General features: G+C 38.8%; 1 pseudogene; it reads right to left on the minus strand.

Moving 5' to 3' along the window:
- Positions 1 to 13,393: 13,393 nt before the first annotated feature.
- LOC126082444 (olfactory receptor 1L8-like) lies at positions 13,394 to 14,336 on the minus strand (annotated as a pseudogene).
- Positions 14,337 to 15,841: the final 1,505 nt, after the last annotated feature.

Below are 15,841 nucleotides of genomic sequence, written 5' to 3' on the forward strand. Positions count from 1 at the left end.
GTTTATGTCTATGAGGTCAAGTTGGTTGATTGTGGCATTTAGATCTTCTGTGTCTTTATTGAGCTTCTTTCTGGATGTCCTGTCCTTCACTGAAAGTGGTATGTTGAAGTCTCCTACTATTATTGTGGAGCTGTCTATCTCACTTTTCAGTGCTGATAGAGTTTGTTTCATGTATCTTGCAGCCCTGTCATTGGGTGCACAAATATTTAATATGGTTATATCTTCTTGGTGGATTGTCCCTTTAATCATTATGTAGTGTCCTTCCTTATCCTTTCTGATGGATTCAACTTTAAAGTCTATTTTGTCGGAAATTAATATTGCCACTCCTGCTGTTTTTCGATTGTTGTTTGCTTGATATATTTTTTCCATCTTTTGAGTTTTAGTTTGTGTCTCTAAGTCTAAGGTGTGTCTCTTGTAGGCAGCATATAGACAGATCTTGTTTTTTAATCCATTCTGCCATTCTCTGTCTCTTTATTGGTGCATTTAGTCTATTTACATTCAGGGTAATTATGGATAGGTATGAATTTAGTGTTCTCATTTTGATGTCCTTTTTTGTGTGTTGTTGACAGTTTCTTTTTCCCACTTAATTTTATGTGTTGAGTAGATTATCTTTATATATTGTCCTTTCCTCATATTTGTTGTTGTTGATTTTGTTTCTGCTGTGTCTGTGTTTTTTCTTGTATTTTATTTTGTTGAGTAGGATAGTTTGTGTCCTTTGTGGTTACCTTATTATTTACCCCTATTTTTCTAAATTTAAACCTAACTTTTATTTGTTTGTATTGCCATATCTTCCTTTCCATATGGAAGGTGTATGATTACATTTCTTTGTCCCTCTTTATTATTCTGATGTTGTCTTCTTTTATATATTAACACCGTTGTTACCCTGTTTTGAGCTTTTTTTTTTTTTAATTAATATAAACTTGCTTTGTTTTTTTGGATTTCCCTGTCTGGTTTGACTTCTGGTTGCTCTGCCCAGTGTTCTAGTCTTGGGTCGATACCTGATATTATTTGATTTTCTAACCAAAGAACTCCCTTTAATATTTCTTGTAGTTTTGGTTGTTTTTTACGAATTCCCTAAGCTTGTGTTTATCTGGAAATGTCTTAATTTCATCTTCATATTTAAGAGACAGTTTTGCTGGATATATGATTCTTGGAAGGCAATTTTTTTCCTTCAGTTTTTTAAATATGTCATCCCTTTGCCTTCTTGCCTGCATGGTTTCTGCCAAGTAGTCCAAGCTTATTCTTGTAGGTGACTTTTCTTTTATCCCTCGCTGCTCTTATAATTGTCTCTTTATCTTTGGTTTTGGCAAGCTTGATTATAATGTGTCTTGGTGACTTTCTTTTAACATCTACCTTATGTGGAGTTTGATGAGCATCTTGGATAGATATTTTCTCATCTTTCACAATATCAGGGAAGTTTTCTGCCGACAAATCCTCAACAATTTTCTCTGTATTTTCTGTTATCTCTCCCTGTTCTGGTACTCCAATCACTGGTACGTTATTTCTCTTGATAGAGTCCCACATGATTCTTAAGGTTTCTTTATTTTTTATCTGATTTTTCTGCAAATATATCAGTGCCAAATGATTTATCTTCAAGTTCAGAAATTCTAGCTTCTCCTTGCTCTATTCTGCTCCTCTGACTTTCTCTTGAGTTGTCTACTTCTGTAACCTTATTGTTAATGTTCTGAATTTCTGATTGCTGCCTGTGTATGGATTTTTCCAGCTTATTAAATGGTTCGTTATGTTCCTGAATAATCTTTCTAATTTCTTCAATTGCTTTATCTGTGTGTTCCTTGGCTCGTTCTGCATATTGTCTCATTTCCTTCCTGATATCTTGAAGCATTCTATATATTAAACTTTTGTATTCTGCATCTGGTAATTCCAGGAATGCACTTTCATCTAGAAGATCCCTGCATTCTTTGTTTTGAGATTCTGTTGAGGGGATCATGGTCTGTTTCTTTATGTGACTTGATATTGACTGTTGTCTCCAAGCCATCTATAAGTTATTGTATTAGTTTATGCTTGCTTACTATGTTGTAGCTTTTTGCTTCGTTTTGTTTTGGTATACCCCTATGGGTTGCTTGAGTAAGCTAGCTTGATTATTTTCACCTTTGGAGCTCTGATGTCCTGTCCCCAGGTGGCTAGAGCTGTTATCAGGTATATCAGTCTAGGAGTCCATTCAGTTTTCTTGTATGAATTCAGCTCAGGTGTCCAGGTAGCTGGTCATCAAGCGTGTGGTACAGGCTCTGTCCTAGTCTTAGACGGGCAGGGTGATTGGTGTATATACTGTTTTTTGATTGCAGCAGGGGGTCACGCTCTGAACAAGGCAGGGGGCTGAGAACCAACCCCCGAGTGTCTCTGAGGAAAGTGCATCCCTGTTCCCTAGAGCGTGCAGGTGGGTGGGTTCTGCAGATGGAGCATGGGCACCCAAAGTTTTTGGTTGTGAGGACTGGGAGGTACCAGTTGTCTTTAGACAACTGTCGCTGGTTGCTGGGTGACCTCTAGTGGAGCCACCGGTCCTGTGGTTAGGTGAAGACCTTTTTTAATAGGCAAAGCAATGTCAAACATCAAACACCCATCCCTCCACCACACAGCTGAAATGGTTGGAGTCTGCCAACAGGGCCTCTTCTCCTGAAATAGGCCCACACAGGTCCATGCAGAAGGGAAAGGTGCTCAAGGTCCACAGACGGTTTATGCCTGGACAGGAGCTGCTTCTGTCCTGAACTCCCCCGGTTCGTGGAGCTAGCAAATTATCTTTTCCCCCAAATGCAAAATTTTTTCCTTGCTTAATGCCGGGAGGCTGGCCCTAGGTGCTCAGCAGGGCCTATCTCAGGCCCAGGGAATTTAGCCACTGAAGCCGGTTTGCAGGTGGTGGTGGGGGGGGTGCATTAAAATATGCACAAGTACTTAGCTTTTGCCAAGAGCACCATTCTCCTCAGGTTCTGGAGGTGTGAGAGGGCTGTGTGGCTGGCTGCTTCTCCCTGAGGAAACTGAGGCTGAACGCTAGTACCAGCCCGCTGCCAACGCTCCGAGAATGGTGCCTGTGGGCTCCCCGCGATTCAGGTCTGGTAACTCCTCTCCACTTCTGAACGGTCTCTTCCTCCCCCTGCCCCTTGGTTCATCTCCTAAGTTTGCCTTTGAAGCTCAGGGCTCCCAGCTTGTCACAAATACACTTCTTTCACTTGTTTTTTTCAGGTCTTTGTTGTAAAAAGGGGTCGCGGAAACCGTCTGTCTATTCTGCCATCTTGGCTCCACCTCCTTCTTTGTCTTTTATGGTGGATTTTGTTTTAAAGTCTATCTTATCTGAAATTAGTATTGCCACTCTTGCTCTTTCTTTGTTTGCTTTTTGCTTGGTATATTTTCTTCCATCCTTTGATTTTTTAACATATTTATGTCATTGTTTCCAAGGCGTGTCTCTTGTAGATAGCATATGGATGGGTCATTTTTTTTTTTTTTTAATTCATTCTGTCCCTGTCTCTTTACAGGTTCCTTTAAACCATTTATGTTTGGTATGATTACAGATAAAACAGCACTGTATTTTTTTTTTTTTTATGATTACAGATAGGTGTGAATTTACTGCTGTCATTTTGTAGTCCTTTTTTTTTTTGTGATACTGACTGTTTCTTTCTTGCTGTTACTCTCCTACGCTGAGTCCCTTTTGTTTGTGGAATTTCTTTTCGTTTCTTTCATTATTGTCTTTTCTTCTTTTTTGATATGTGTGTTCATTGCTACAAATTGACCTGTAAGCACTGCTTTTGCTGTGACCCAAAGGTTTTGGTAAGATGTATTTTTCATTCTTATTGCATTCTATGAATTTTTTGATTCCATTCTTGAGTTCATCTATTACCCAGTGGATTTTAAGCAAGATCTTTTTCAGTTTCCATGTAGGCTGGCTTGGTTTCCTTCCCCCACTCACTCTTACCATTCATCACCTTCTCTCTTCTTTCCTTTCTTTTTTTTTTTTAAACTACCTTTCCCTGTTTTCAAAATAACAGGGTCATTTAAAAAAGATAGATATATTAAAAAAAAAAAAAACCAAGATAAAATAAATTATAACTTGCTGAGGGACAAAAAAGCAAAGAAGGAAAATGTAGGAAGATGATGATGAGAAATATGAGGTGTGTTTGCAGAATTAATAGGAAGTTCTGATACCTTTGTTAGAAGTCCATTTACCTCTGAGCTCTCTAATACCTAAAACTAAGAAAAAAAAAGTGTTAAGAGGATGATAAAATCATTTATATGATTCCTAGTATCCAAGAGATAAAATAAAACAGTTGTTTAGGAGAAGCAAGACCAATTCTGGTACTGGGATTTGAAAGAAATATTTCCTGTGGGTTTTCATAAACTGGCTATTTGTGCAACGCAAATAAAAGCATTCTCAACAAGGTACTTAGAGTAAACATTGCAAATTCTTCTAAAAGTGTTCAGGGCATCCTGCCAAAATTCAGTTTAGTTGAAGTGATCCTAAGGGGGCCCCTGGTATATGCAGATATGGAGCGCTTTGGCTTACTTCAGTTCAGCCTTTATTGTACTTAAGAACAGTTGTCTTAATGTAGAGACATCCCAGACTCTCCTAGAGGGTTGTCAGATGGGCTTCATGGAACTCTGCACCCCCTAACATGGTATGCACATTTTGTATGTATGTAGAAACCTGCACCGCTACCCCACCCCGGCGTGATGTCCATTGTTTTCATTAGATTCTCATGACTTAAACTAAGAGCCATCGATCCACAGGAAAGGTGCTTAGGGAATCCTCCATGAGTGTCATTTATCTCAATTAGGTTTCAATAGTTGTGTTAGTGGCAATGAGTTCTGGATTAGACAAGTATCTATCTAGAGGCACTTGTCTAGGTAAGGAAAGAGCAATTATCTTCAACCATCAGCATGCTAGGCTTGGACTGAGATTTTCTTGGAAAGGCTGAGGAGCCTGATGAAGACAGGGACTTTTGCACATTCTAGGCAATACATTTAGCATCCTGCCAAATGGGGCAGAACACCCATGTCTGCTTAGGAGGTTAGCTCACCTCTGCCTGGATTTGAGCCTGGAAAGTTGCCGTGGTAAAATCCAAGCCTTCTCTGGACAAGGAATCAGCTTTAACACAATGGTCAAGGGCATCAAAATGCAGCGCCTAAAAGCATAGCTACAATAATTTTAGCACAGAACTTTCCTTTTGCAATTGTTTTTTAAGTTTCAGAAGTAGTACATGCTCATTGTAAAATATTCAAACAATTCAGAGTTTTAAAATAAGGAAACCCAAACCCATTGCCATCAAGTCGATTCCAGCTCATAGCGACTCTATAGGACTGAGTAGAACTGCTCCATAGTGTTTCCAAAGAACAGCTAGTGGATTTGAACTGCTGACATTTTGGTTAGCAGCCTAATGCTTAGCCACTGTGCCACCAGGGCTCCATTCAGAGGTTTAGTCAGTAAGAAAAATATTTTACAACTGGAGTACTATTATAAATTAATTTATAAATAATAATATTTTCCATGTCATTTCTAACTAAACCATATATTAGAGGTTGGCAACCTATGCCCTGCTGGCCCAATTCAGCCTACCACCTCTATTAATAAGTAAAGTTTTATTGGAATCCAGTCATCTTCATTTATTTAGGTGTGGTTTATGATTGCTTTTGCACTATAATGGCATAGTTGAATAGTTGTGACAGAGACTGGCCCATAAAGCCTAAAATATTTACTGTATGGCCCTTTACAGAAACAGTTTGCTGAACCCTGATGTAGATATTACAATATTGCTTAACAAATCATTATAGGATGGAGGATAAATAGTTTGTCAAATAATTCTAATTGTTAAATAATTTGTTGATATAAAAATATTTTATGGAAGTATGACACACATATAGAAAATTGTGCAATTCATAAGATATTTGAATTATCAAAAAATGAAAACATACAAATAACCACTACTGAATCATGACCAACAGCCCAGAAACTCTTCCTCCCCATGTTCCTTACTTATCCCTACCCTATTTTCCAAAGGTAGCCCCTCTTCTGACTTCTATACTATATAATTTTTTCTATTATTTATCTTTATATAAATGAAATCACATCACATGAAATCTTTTGTGCCTGGCCTCTTTTGTTCAATTTTATATTTCTGAGGTTCATCTGTGTGCTTTGTGTAGCTATAGTTAGTTCATTTTCACTGTTTCATAATGACATTGCTATATTTTAATTTAATTATTTTACTGTAAATGGACATTTGGATTGTTTCCCGTTCTTGGCTCTTCTGACTAATGCTTCTTGCTATAAACATTTTTGTTCATGTCTTTTGGAACACATTTGTACATTTTTCTGTTGGGTGTAAACCAGGGCCACAGGATATTTGCCAGATGCTGTGGACTTGATTTTAACTCATGGGGACCCCATGTATGTCAGGGTAGAACTGTGCTCCACAGGGTTTTCAATGGCTGATTTTTCAGAACTAGATCACCAGGTTTTTCTTCCTGGTGTCCCTGGGTGGACTTGAACCTCCAACCTTTCAGTTAGCAGCAGAGCACATTACCCATTTGTGCCCCCAGGCACTTGCCATTATATATATATATTCAATTATAGCAGATAGTGTCAAATCGTTTTCCAGTGTGCTAGTAGCAATTTACCTTCCACCAGCAGTAGAAGAGTTCTAGTGCTCTACATCCTCACCAGCACTTGTTGCTTTTTCCATTTCTTTGAGGACTAATGAGATTGAGCCCCTGTTCTTTTATTTCCTGGCTATTTGCAAATTCTCTTTTGTGAAGTGACTGTTCAAGTCCCTTGCCCACTTTCCGCTGGGTGTCCTGTCTTTTCCTTATTGATTTTTTAAAAACATATTTTGTGCTTCATTTAGGAAAAATTTTCCTACCCCAAGGTCATAAAGATATTTTCTAGTAAATTTGTTGTTTTACCTTTCACACTTAGGTCTACAAGTGCAAGTTGCTTGTTTTATTGAGATAGGGGCTGCTTTTTTACCCCCATATGGATAGCCAACTGACCCAGAACCATTTGTTGGAAAGACATTCTCTTACAACTGCCTTGCAGTGTCACTTCTGTAAAGCTAAATTTCTTTCTTTCTCTGACCAATAAGTCTCCATGGTATTATATCAATTAAGGGTTTTAGTTTGACTTCCCAAAATGTCTTTTCATTCTGGTGATAGTTTTTTAACCTAACTTTTGGTTTCATTTTCATTTGTATGAAAGGATCTATAAATCTTTTATTACTGCTGTGGCAGTAAGATTAAATAATGTTTACTACATCTGCATCAATTAATATTACCATGTTAACTTCCTAACCTTTCAAGCAAAAATGTCACTTTGAAAATATACTGTAAGGGCCGCATAAACCAGAGATTACATCAGCCCGAGACCAGAAGAACTAGATGGTGCCTGGCTACCACCAATGGCTGCCCTGACAGTGAATACAACAGAGAATCCCTGATGGAGCAGGAGAACAGTGGAATGCAGACCTCAAATTCTCATAAGAAGATCAGACTCAATGGTCTGACTGAGACTAGAGGAACCCCAGAGGTCATGGTCCTTGGACCCTCTGTTAGCCTAAGACTGGAACCATTCCCAAAGTGAACTCTTCAGACAGGGATTGGACTGGACTATAAGATAGAAAATGATACTGGTGAGGAGTGAGCTTCTTGGCTCAAGTAGACACAGGAGACTATGTGGGCAGCTCCTGTCTGGGGGCAAGATAAGAAGGTAGAGGGGGACAGGAGCTGGTTGAATGGACATGGGGAATACAGGGTGAAGAGGAGAAGTGTGCTGTCTCATTACGGGGAGAGCAGCTAGGAGTATATAGCAAGGTGTGTATAAATTTTTGTATCAGAGACTGACTTCATTTGTAAAAGCACAATAAAAAAAAAAAGATTGGCTCAAGAAACACACACACACGCACACACAAATACTGTATATTTCTCATAACTGCGGTAATCACTAGAGGTCATTGCTCAGTAAACTCTTGGTTGCATCTGGTCTGGGAGGGCATAACCTTATTTTATCCACTAAAGAGCACATTTTGTACTAACTCAGTTTCCAGGTATTATTGCAGGAGCACTGCTCATCTGCCTCCCATGGGAATAATCCATTTGATCCTTAATCTGTCCAAACCCTATCAATTTTACCACAGATAACAGAAGCTCCTTTCTAATTCTTGGTACTGTGAATCTGAAGGAGCAGCAGCAAGTATCATTTTTATCAGTAACATTTTGCCATAGTTTAGGCTGGCCAGAGTGTTCCCACAAATGAACCCCTGTCACCTGAGTCTGTAGCACAACTGGCCACTGCTACTCAAATATATCAGATGCTATAGCTCTCAACATAGCAATCGTTCCTTCCTGCATAAGGGTATGTGCCTGACTTGAGCAAGATGATGATGACGAGTCAGCTTAGCAAATGTATAGTCCATTTAAATACTGTTTCATCATCTTTCTGGCCTAGAAGCAGTCTCTGTCTAGTGACCATTCAGACCAGGATGGTGAGCCTCCAGATCATGGTAATGTAATGAGTCTCCAGGAAAGCCATTTCTGCTTTACTTAACACGCTCAAATTCCTAGCCCTGTAGATCCCTCTTGGGAGTCCCTGGGTGATGCAAATGGTTAAGTATTTGGCTACTAACTGAAAGATTGGCAGTTTGAATCTACCCAGAGGTGCCTCAAAAGAAAGGCCTGGCAATCTACTTCCAAAAAATTAGCCATTGAAGATCCCACGGAGCACAATTTTACTCTGACACACATGGTGTTCCTACGAGTCAGAACTAACTCAAGGACAACTTTTTTTTTTTTTTTTTAAGTACCTCTTAATACTCTGGGGCCACTGTTGGTTGCATGACTGACCACAAGTATTGCTACCATGAAAACTCATGGCATGGGTATAATTCAAATACACTATGTGCACCAAAAAAGATTGTGCTCCTCAAGAGATTGCCAGTTGAACATAGTCAATTCCCAGGTGAAGTTCAGTTCAAGTATCCCAAAGGCTTCCCACAGCAATCTTTTTGGAAGTTCCAGGGTGAAATCATTATGTTATAACCATGTCATGCCAATACTCGCTTTTTGGACATCATTGCATTCTTGAATGCTGCCTGTATAGTTTCCCATTCACATTCACATTAGGTGCAGTTAAAAGAGGAAACTGGACAGCAATACACTGAGCAGAAGACAGCAATATGTTTTCCTCATACTCATGAATTTGCTTTAATTGGTGTCTTCCTGGTCTATAATAACATAACAATGCCACTCATAGTATGCCCAGTGGAGTTCAAAGGAAGGCATCTTCTTAAGGCTATAGAGAATCAGCATGATCAACATAACACAAAACATGACTACAACGATAATACCAACTTATTATTATCCAGGCAGGTCACTAAGGAACTCTAGTTGATCCCTTCTCTCCAAATCACACAGGTAAGTTCTCAGGTAATGGTTATAGTTTGGCTTCAGTCCAATGCTTCTTCTCAGGGGAAAACAAATCCTGGAGCATCTTCCTATATTAGCCATGACTCAGCACCACATAAGAGAGAAACATGAAAATATTACTCTCTTGCTCTGAAAAGAATGATGACTCCCTTTTCCAACATTATTTCCCATTATGTGATCTCTTTCCATCTACCACAGTTCCCCCAGCTTTTCCACTTATTACTTGTCTTAACCTGGACTGGGCCTCTCTGTGTAGAAATCTCCAGTTCAGCTATACTGCCCCAAACAGCATGCAGCAGGATTAGGTTTGCCAGAGCTTCTGTTTTGTCCAATTCCAGGAAGAAGGGGTAGATTTATAAACAAAAAGGATGATAGAACTATCTCTACCATGAGGGAGTGAAGCATCACATATGGTAAGTCCTACGTTAGCCCATGGAGTGGAGTCACTACTCAGCCCATTTTCATTATTCCTTAGGAATATAGACAGGCAAATTCAGAGGAATTTACATAGAGTTCTGAGCAGCAATGTTTCCCTCTATCAGGGTATGCAGATGTAATCCTGGACTCAAGATAACCAAATTCACAAAGAAAAATTTTGTGAGATGAAGATCATTTTTGTGAGGTGATAGCGTTATCTCTCATCCTCTCATTTCTACCTCTGTATCCCCCAAAACTTCCAAAGATGTCTCCATTTTATTACCTCTTATATTCAGATGAGGTACACATTCATCTGGTATTAATCTATATTGTGCACCAACATCTAGTCATTGCAACAGCCTTCACTCATCATTTCCAGGTCGTTCAACTTCTTTTCAAATTGGAGTAGAATTTATACACAGCAACATGACACAAATCTTGAATGTAAAGCTTTTTATCGTTGGTTTTTAAAACCTATTTTCCAGTTGATGGGCACTAGAGTTGTTTCAAGTTTGGCTTATTATGAATAAAACTGCTATGAATACTCTCACACAAGGTTTTTGTAGACACAGGGTATTTGTATGTTTAATTAAAAAAGTATTGTGGTAAACATCTATATACAAAAAGTTTGCCATTTTGATGATTTTTAAGGGTACAATTCAGTGACATTAATTATATTCACAACCTTGTGCTACCATCATCGCTATCCATTTCAAGAAGTTTTACATTACCCCAAAGAGAAACTCAGTACCCCTACAGCAATAACTCCCAATCTCTTCTCCCTCCAGCTACTGGCAGCCACTAATAAATTTACGTTTCTATGCATTTGCCTAATCTCAATATTTCAAAAGTGGGATCATACAATATTTGTCCTTTTGTGTTTGACTTTCTTCGCTCAGCATGAGGCTTTCAATATATCCATGTCATAGCATGTATCAGAACTTCATTTCTCTTTACGGTCGAGTAATATTCCATTGTATGTACATAATAAATTTTCATTAACCATTCATCTGTTGATGGACACTTGGGTTGTTTCCACCTTTGGACTACGGTGAATAATGCTGCAATGAGCATTCACGTACGTGTTTCAGTTCCTGATTCCAAGTTTCTTGGGTATTCACCTAGGGGTGGAATTGTTGGGTCATATGATTTTTCTATGATTAACTTTTTTTTTGTTTGCTTCCTTTCTTATAAAGAATTTATTGTGGTAAAAAATATATAACACGGTATTCACCAACTTAATATCTTTTACATGTAAAATGAAGACAGAAAACTAGGCAAAAACTGTCAGAATCAACTCTGGAACTCTGGAAAATAGCCAAAGGTTTATAGCAACCAAGGAAATGCCAAATCAAGAAGAAGGTGACTTAAAGAGAAAGGTGATAGTAGGAGAACTATGCAATGTTTTAAGTTAGCCTTCTTCCACTCCTCTCCCTGGTGCAGCAGTGGTCTTGAAGATGTCAGTCTGTGTTCCTGATGCAGGTACATGGTTCTGGAGGGTGCCCAGTAAATCTTGTTCGCTGAGAATTGTTTGTCTGTTTTTGACCTATTTGAGGATTCCATGAAAGAGCTTGCCTCTGTTTCACCTAAATGTAAATTTTTTCAGGGGAGAAAAGTGACAAAGTGGAGAGTGTTCCTCAAAAACATCGAAAGGCAAATGAACAAGTTACTGCCACCTGGGGCAAAAGATTACAATTGGGGAAACAATAGGCGCATCCAAAACCTGGGAGGAAAATCTGGGAAGACAATTTCTTTGAGGAATAAGGCCTTTGAAAAGCTTCAGTGTATAACAGGGACTCTAGAAAGCCTCATTCATGCCCAGGGCAGGATGTGTGCTCAAAAAAGACTTGAGAAGACCTTAAACTTTCACTTCTGACTGATCTTTAGGCCAATTTTAAGCAGGAATTGAAGGCTAAGGCAGAGTTGTAAATGGACTGCCTAAGTGTTGAAGGAGTCCAACACAGAGTCAATCTGCAAAGACTTGGAGAGTATTTTTTTCTTTTCTTTTTTTCTGGCTCCAGGCATTTAATCTCTGTCAAACTGCCAGCTGACCACAAGCTAAAGGTACAGAGACTTCAGGGACCAAACAGAATGAAGAATACAGCCTTTAAAAAAATAGTTATGAGTCGCTAAACAAACAAGTAACTATAACCTACAGCAAGAAACAACCAACCACAAGAAGGCAGAAGAATCTGATTTCCAGAGTTAGCACATTATAATATGAAAAATCTTCAATTTCCACCAAAAATTATGAGATATGCAAAGAAAGAAGTATGGCCCATTCACAGCAAAAAAGAAGTTAACACAAACTGTCTCACAGAAAGAACAGATATTGGACTTACTAGACAAAAAATTTAAATCAACTGTCTTAAATATGCTCAAAGATCTAAAGGAAATCATGGACAAAGAACTAAAGGAAACTGGGAAAACTATGTCAAAACTAATAAACAAGAAAATGTTTTTAGAAAGAAAAATTAAAGAACTATAGAAATCTTCATTATGAAAAAGAAGCTAAAATAACAAACAATAAATTATAAAAGTAAAACATGATAAAAAAAAGAAGATAAAAACAACAGACCAGATCAGACCAGAGTTCCTGCCTCAAGTGTCTAGAATGCTTTACTTCCCAGAAAATCCACTGGCTTTCTGGGTGGCTCTGTTGCCTACTGATTTCTCCCTACAGTTCTGAACCAGGAATTGTGTCCCTTCAAATATTGTTTCTCTTATAATTCTGGCCATCTGACTTTAAGACTCTGAATATAAATTTAAGTACACATAATATATCTTACTTGGAAAACAGTGTGCTGAGGGATTGTTATGATTACAGCAAAGACATGTCCATAAAAAATTATTTCTAAAAGAAAGTTCTGGAGAAGCGAAAGTATACCTACAAGGAAAAAATACTAGATAATCAGAGCATAGATACAGAAGTCATTTGGATAGCTGAGGGCTGAATTACTGTCATTTAGCTCATCGGGATTTACTATTGAGCTGTTGCTTGACACAAGGCCTAGAACAAGATACAATAGGCAATACAGAGGAAGGAAGAGACATGGTCCTGCCCAAGCTGATGGGAAAGAGACACTACCTCCCACCAGGGACATCTCTAGGGTTCTGGGAAAAACATAAACTAGTTATCTCTCTCATCCTCTTCCTCCTCACTTCTCCTCTTTTTTTCTCCCTCCATTCTTCTGCCTCTTCAAATGTTTGAAAAGACATTCGAATAGCTAAAAATTGAGTAATTGTTTTCAGCAATATACTGAAATGTGAAGAATTTTGGAGGATCAGTCTTAATAAACAGAAAAATTTGTTCAGGAAATATTTGTGGGAAAAAGGATTAGCTTACAGAAATATTTGGAAGAAGAGAAAGAGGAGGAGATGTGAGGAAGAATATTGAAATTTTAGGAGATGCAGGGCCAATTTCTGGGCCATGAAAGATGATTGTAAGTGCCTTACTTCATGTGAATTAAACATGCTAATCTCCAACAGGTTGACATGTATGCCATGAACCAGTAGCAACCAGATCCAAATGAAGCAGATCCCATTCCTGTGTTTGTCAAGAGGGAGCTGGATAGGATTTCCTCCTGCCCATCAGCTTCTTTAGGCCCCGTTTCAGGTCTTTGTTTCTCAGGCTGTAAATAAAAGGGTTTAGCATGGAGGATAAAACTGTGCAGACAATTGTTTCCACTCAGTCCCTGACAGTGTAGCTGAACAGAGGCTGTAAACAGACACAGAAGATGCTTCCACAGAAGAGGGTTACCACAGTGAGGTGAGAACAATAGGTGGAGAACACTTTGTGTTTCTCTGCAGTGGAGGGAATCTTGATAACCCTGATGAGAATTCGTACATAAGAGAAAGAAATGAATAAAAAAGGGGTCACCAAAATAACCAGTCCTATTTTTATCACAATTTCATTTACAAATGTTGAGGTGCAGGACAACTTCAGCAAAGGCTTGATATTACAGAGAAAGTGTTGGATACATTGGAGTCATAGAAGGTGAGAAGATTCAGTAGGAGAATGTACAGGAGGGAATGGAGATAAGAGATGCAACAGGATAAGGCCAGCAGGAGGACACAGCAGTGGTGGCTCATGGTAGTGACATACTAGAAGGGATCACAGATGGCCACATAATGGTCAAAGGCCATGGCTGCCAAGATGCAACCGTTGGTGTTATGCAAAGCATACAGAAAATACATCTGTGTCAGACACCTAGCATAGGAGATGGTCTTTTACTTGGACAAGAAGTTCACCAGTATTTTGGGAACAACGGTTGTTGTGAAGCAAATGTCAGTGAAAGACAGGAAACTCAAGAAGAAATACTTTGGGTTCTGGAGCTGGGGACCAGAGCGAATGACCAGAATGATGAACAGGTTTCCTGTTACGGTGATGAGGTACATGGTGAGGAAGAGGACAAAGAGTGGCTTCTGGTCCTTGGGCTTGAGGACAGTCCCAGGAGAATGAACTCGGAGACACTGCTGGTTTGGTTGACTCTTTCCATTGACTTGGGCCCAGTTGTATAGAATGTGTTCCTATTTAATACTCTTTAATTCCATAACCCAAATCATGAGAATCCTGCAAGTCTTTGTTTCCTCCATGTAGTCACAATTAACACCTGTGCAGGGACAACTTGTCAACCTCATGGTCCTTCATGTGTTCCTCCCTTCCATAATCCATGAGCATCACAAGGGTCTTGTGTTGAAAGCTGGAGCATCAGAAGAGCTGTCCTTTAGAAACTATCAGAGGTGGAACTCTGATTCAGGTTCATTAGTTCCTACTCTGTGAAAAGCGTAGTTCTCCTGTGGGGACATAACAATTCAGCAGGGAAATTCCTGCCTTTGTGGAGTTTATGGTACAGTTGCGGAAATAGATCACAAACACATAAAATGTATAGTATAATATTAGGCAGGAATCAATTTCATGGGCAAAATAAATAGTACAGGAGGATAGAGCTTAATGGGGTTTGGGGTTGGGGATATTTTAAACATGAAGATTGCATGATACTCCTTCCCTATCAAAGCAAATTCAGTCCTATCACATTGAAGTTTATCTGTTTTTGGAAAAAAAAAAAAAACTGTCAAAAATAAACAACAGGGTAAACCTAAAAGAAATGTGGAATCCCATTTATAAAGTGATTCTCCCATGCCCCTAGAACACAGAATAAGAGAATCATTCTCCTTAGCTCCTGGCATGCTAACATTATCAATCCACACAAGGCCCCCTTTTTAATAAGTTTTTTCCCCCTGTTTAATCCCCCTATTAACTTGCATTTGTACAGTATGGCCACCCAATGTTGAGTATTCAATTTATGTTCTTCTAATCATCTTTCATATATTTATCCAAAAATATCTATGAGAAACATGTATGTTTTGCACAAATTTTTTTTCTAGTTACATCTGGTTACCTAGTATAGTGGATTCAATAGTGTCCCTGCAAAATTCATGTTTATTCAGAACCTCAGAATGTGACCTTATTTGGAAATAGGATTTTTGTAGATGTAATTATTTAAGGATCTCAAGAGGAAATCATCCTGGATTTAGGGTGGGCCATAAATCCAATGACCGGTGTCCTTAGAAGAGGAGATGACACAGAGACACAGGAGGGAAGAAGTCCATGTAAAGATGGTGGCAGAGACTGTAGCGATGCTGTCATAAGCCAAGGAATGCTAGAGCCACCAAGAGCTAGAAGAGGCAAGGAAAGATTCTCCCTAGAGCCTTGGAGAGAGCTTGACCCTCCTGCCATCTTGGTTATGGAATTCTGGTCTCCAAAACCGTAAGAGAATAAATTCCTGTTCTTTAAAGCCACCCAGTTTATGAGAAATTGTTATGGCGGATCTAGGAAACTAATATACCGTATTAAAGTGGCCTCCATTCCTTGTTACCACAAAAATCTCCGTAATGAGGATTCTTGTACCAGTGTTTTAAATCAATTCCTTAGAGGCAGCATGTTCATTCATAACTTGTGAATGTACATACCACATAGGGATTTTCAAACATTTTAAGATAC

This window comes from Elephas maximus, chromosome 9 (genome assembly GCF_024166365.1).
Source record: "Elephas maximus indicus isolate mEleMax1 chromosome 9, mEleMax1 primary haplotype, whole genome shotgun sequence".
NCBI lineage: Eukaryota > Metazoa > Chordata > Mammalia > Proboscidea > Elephantidae > Elephas > Elephas maximus.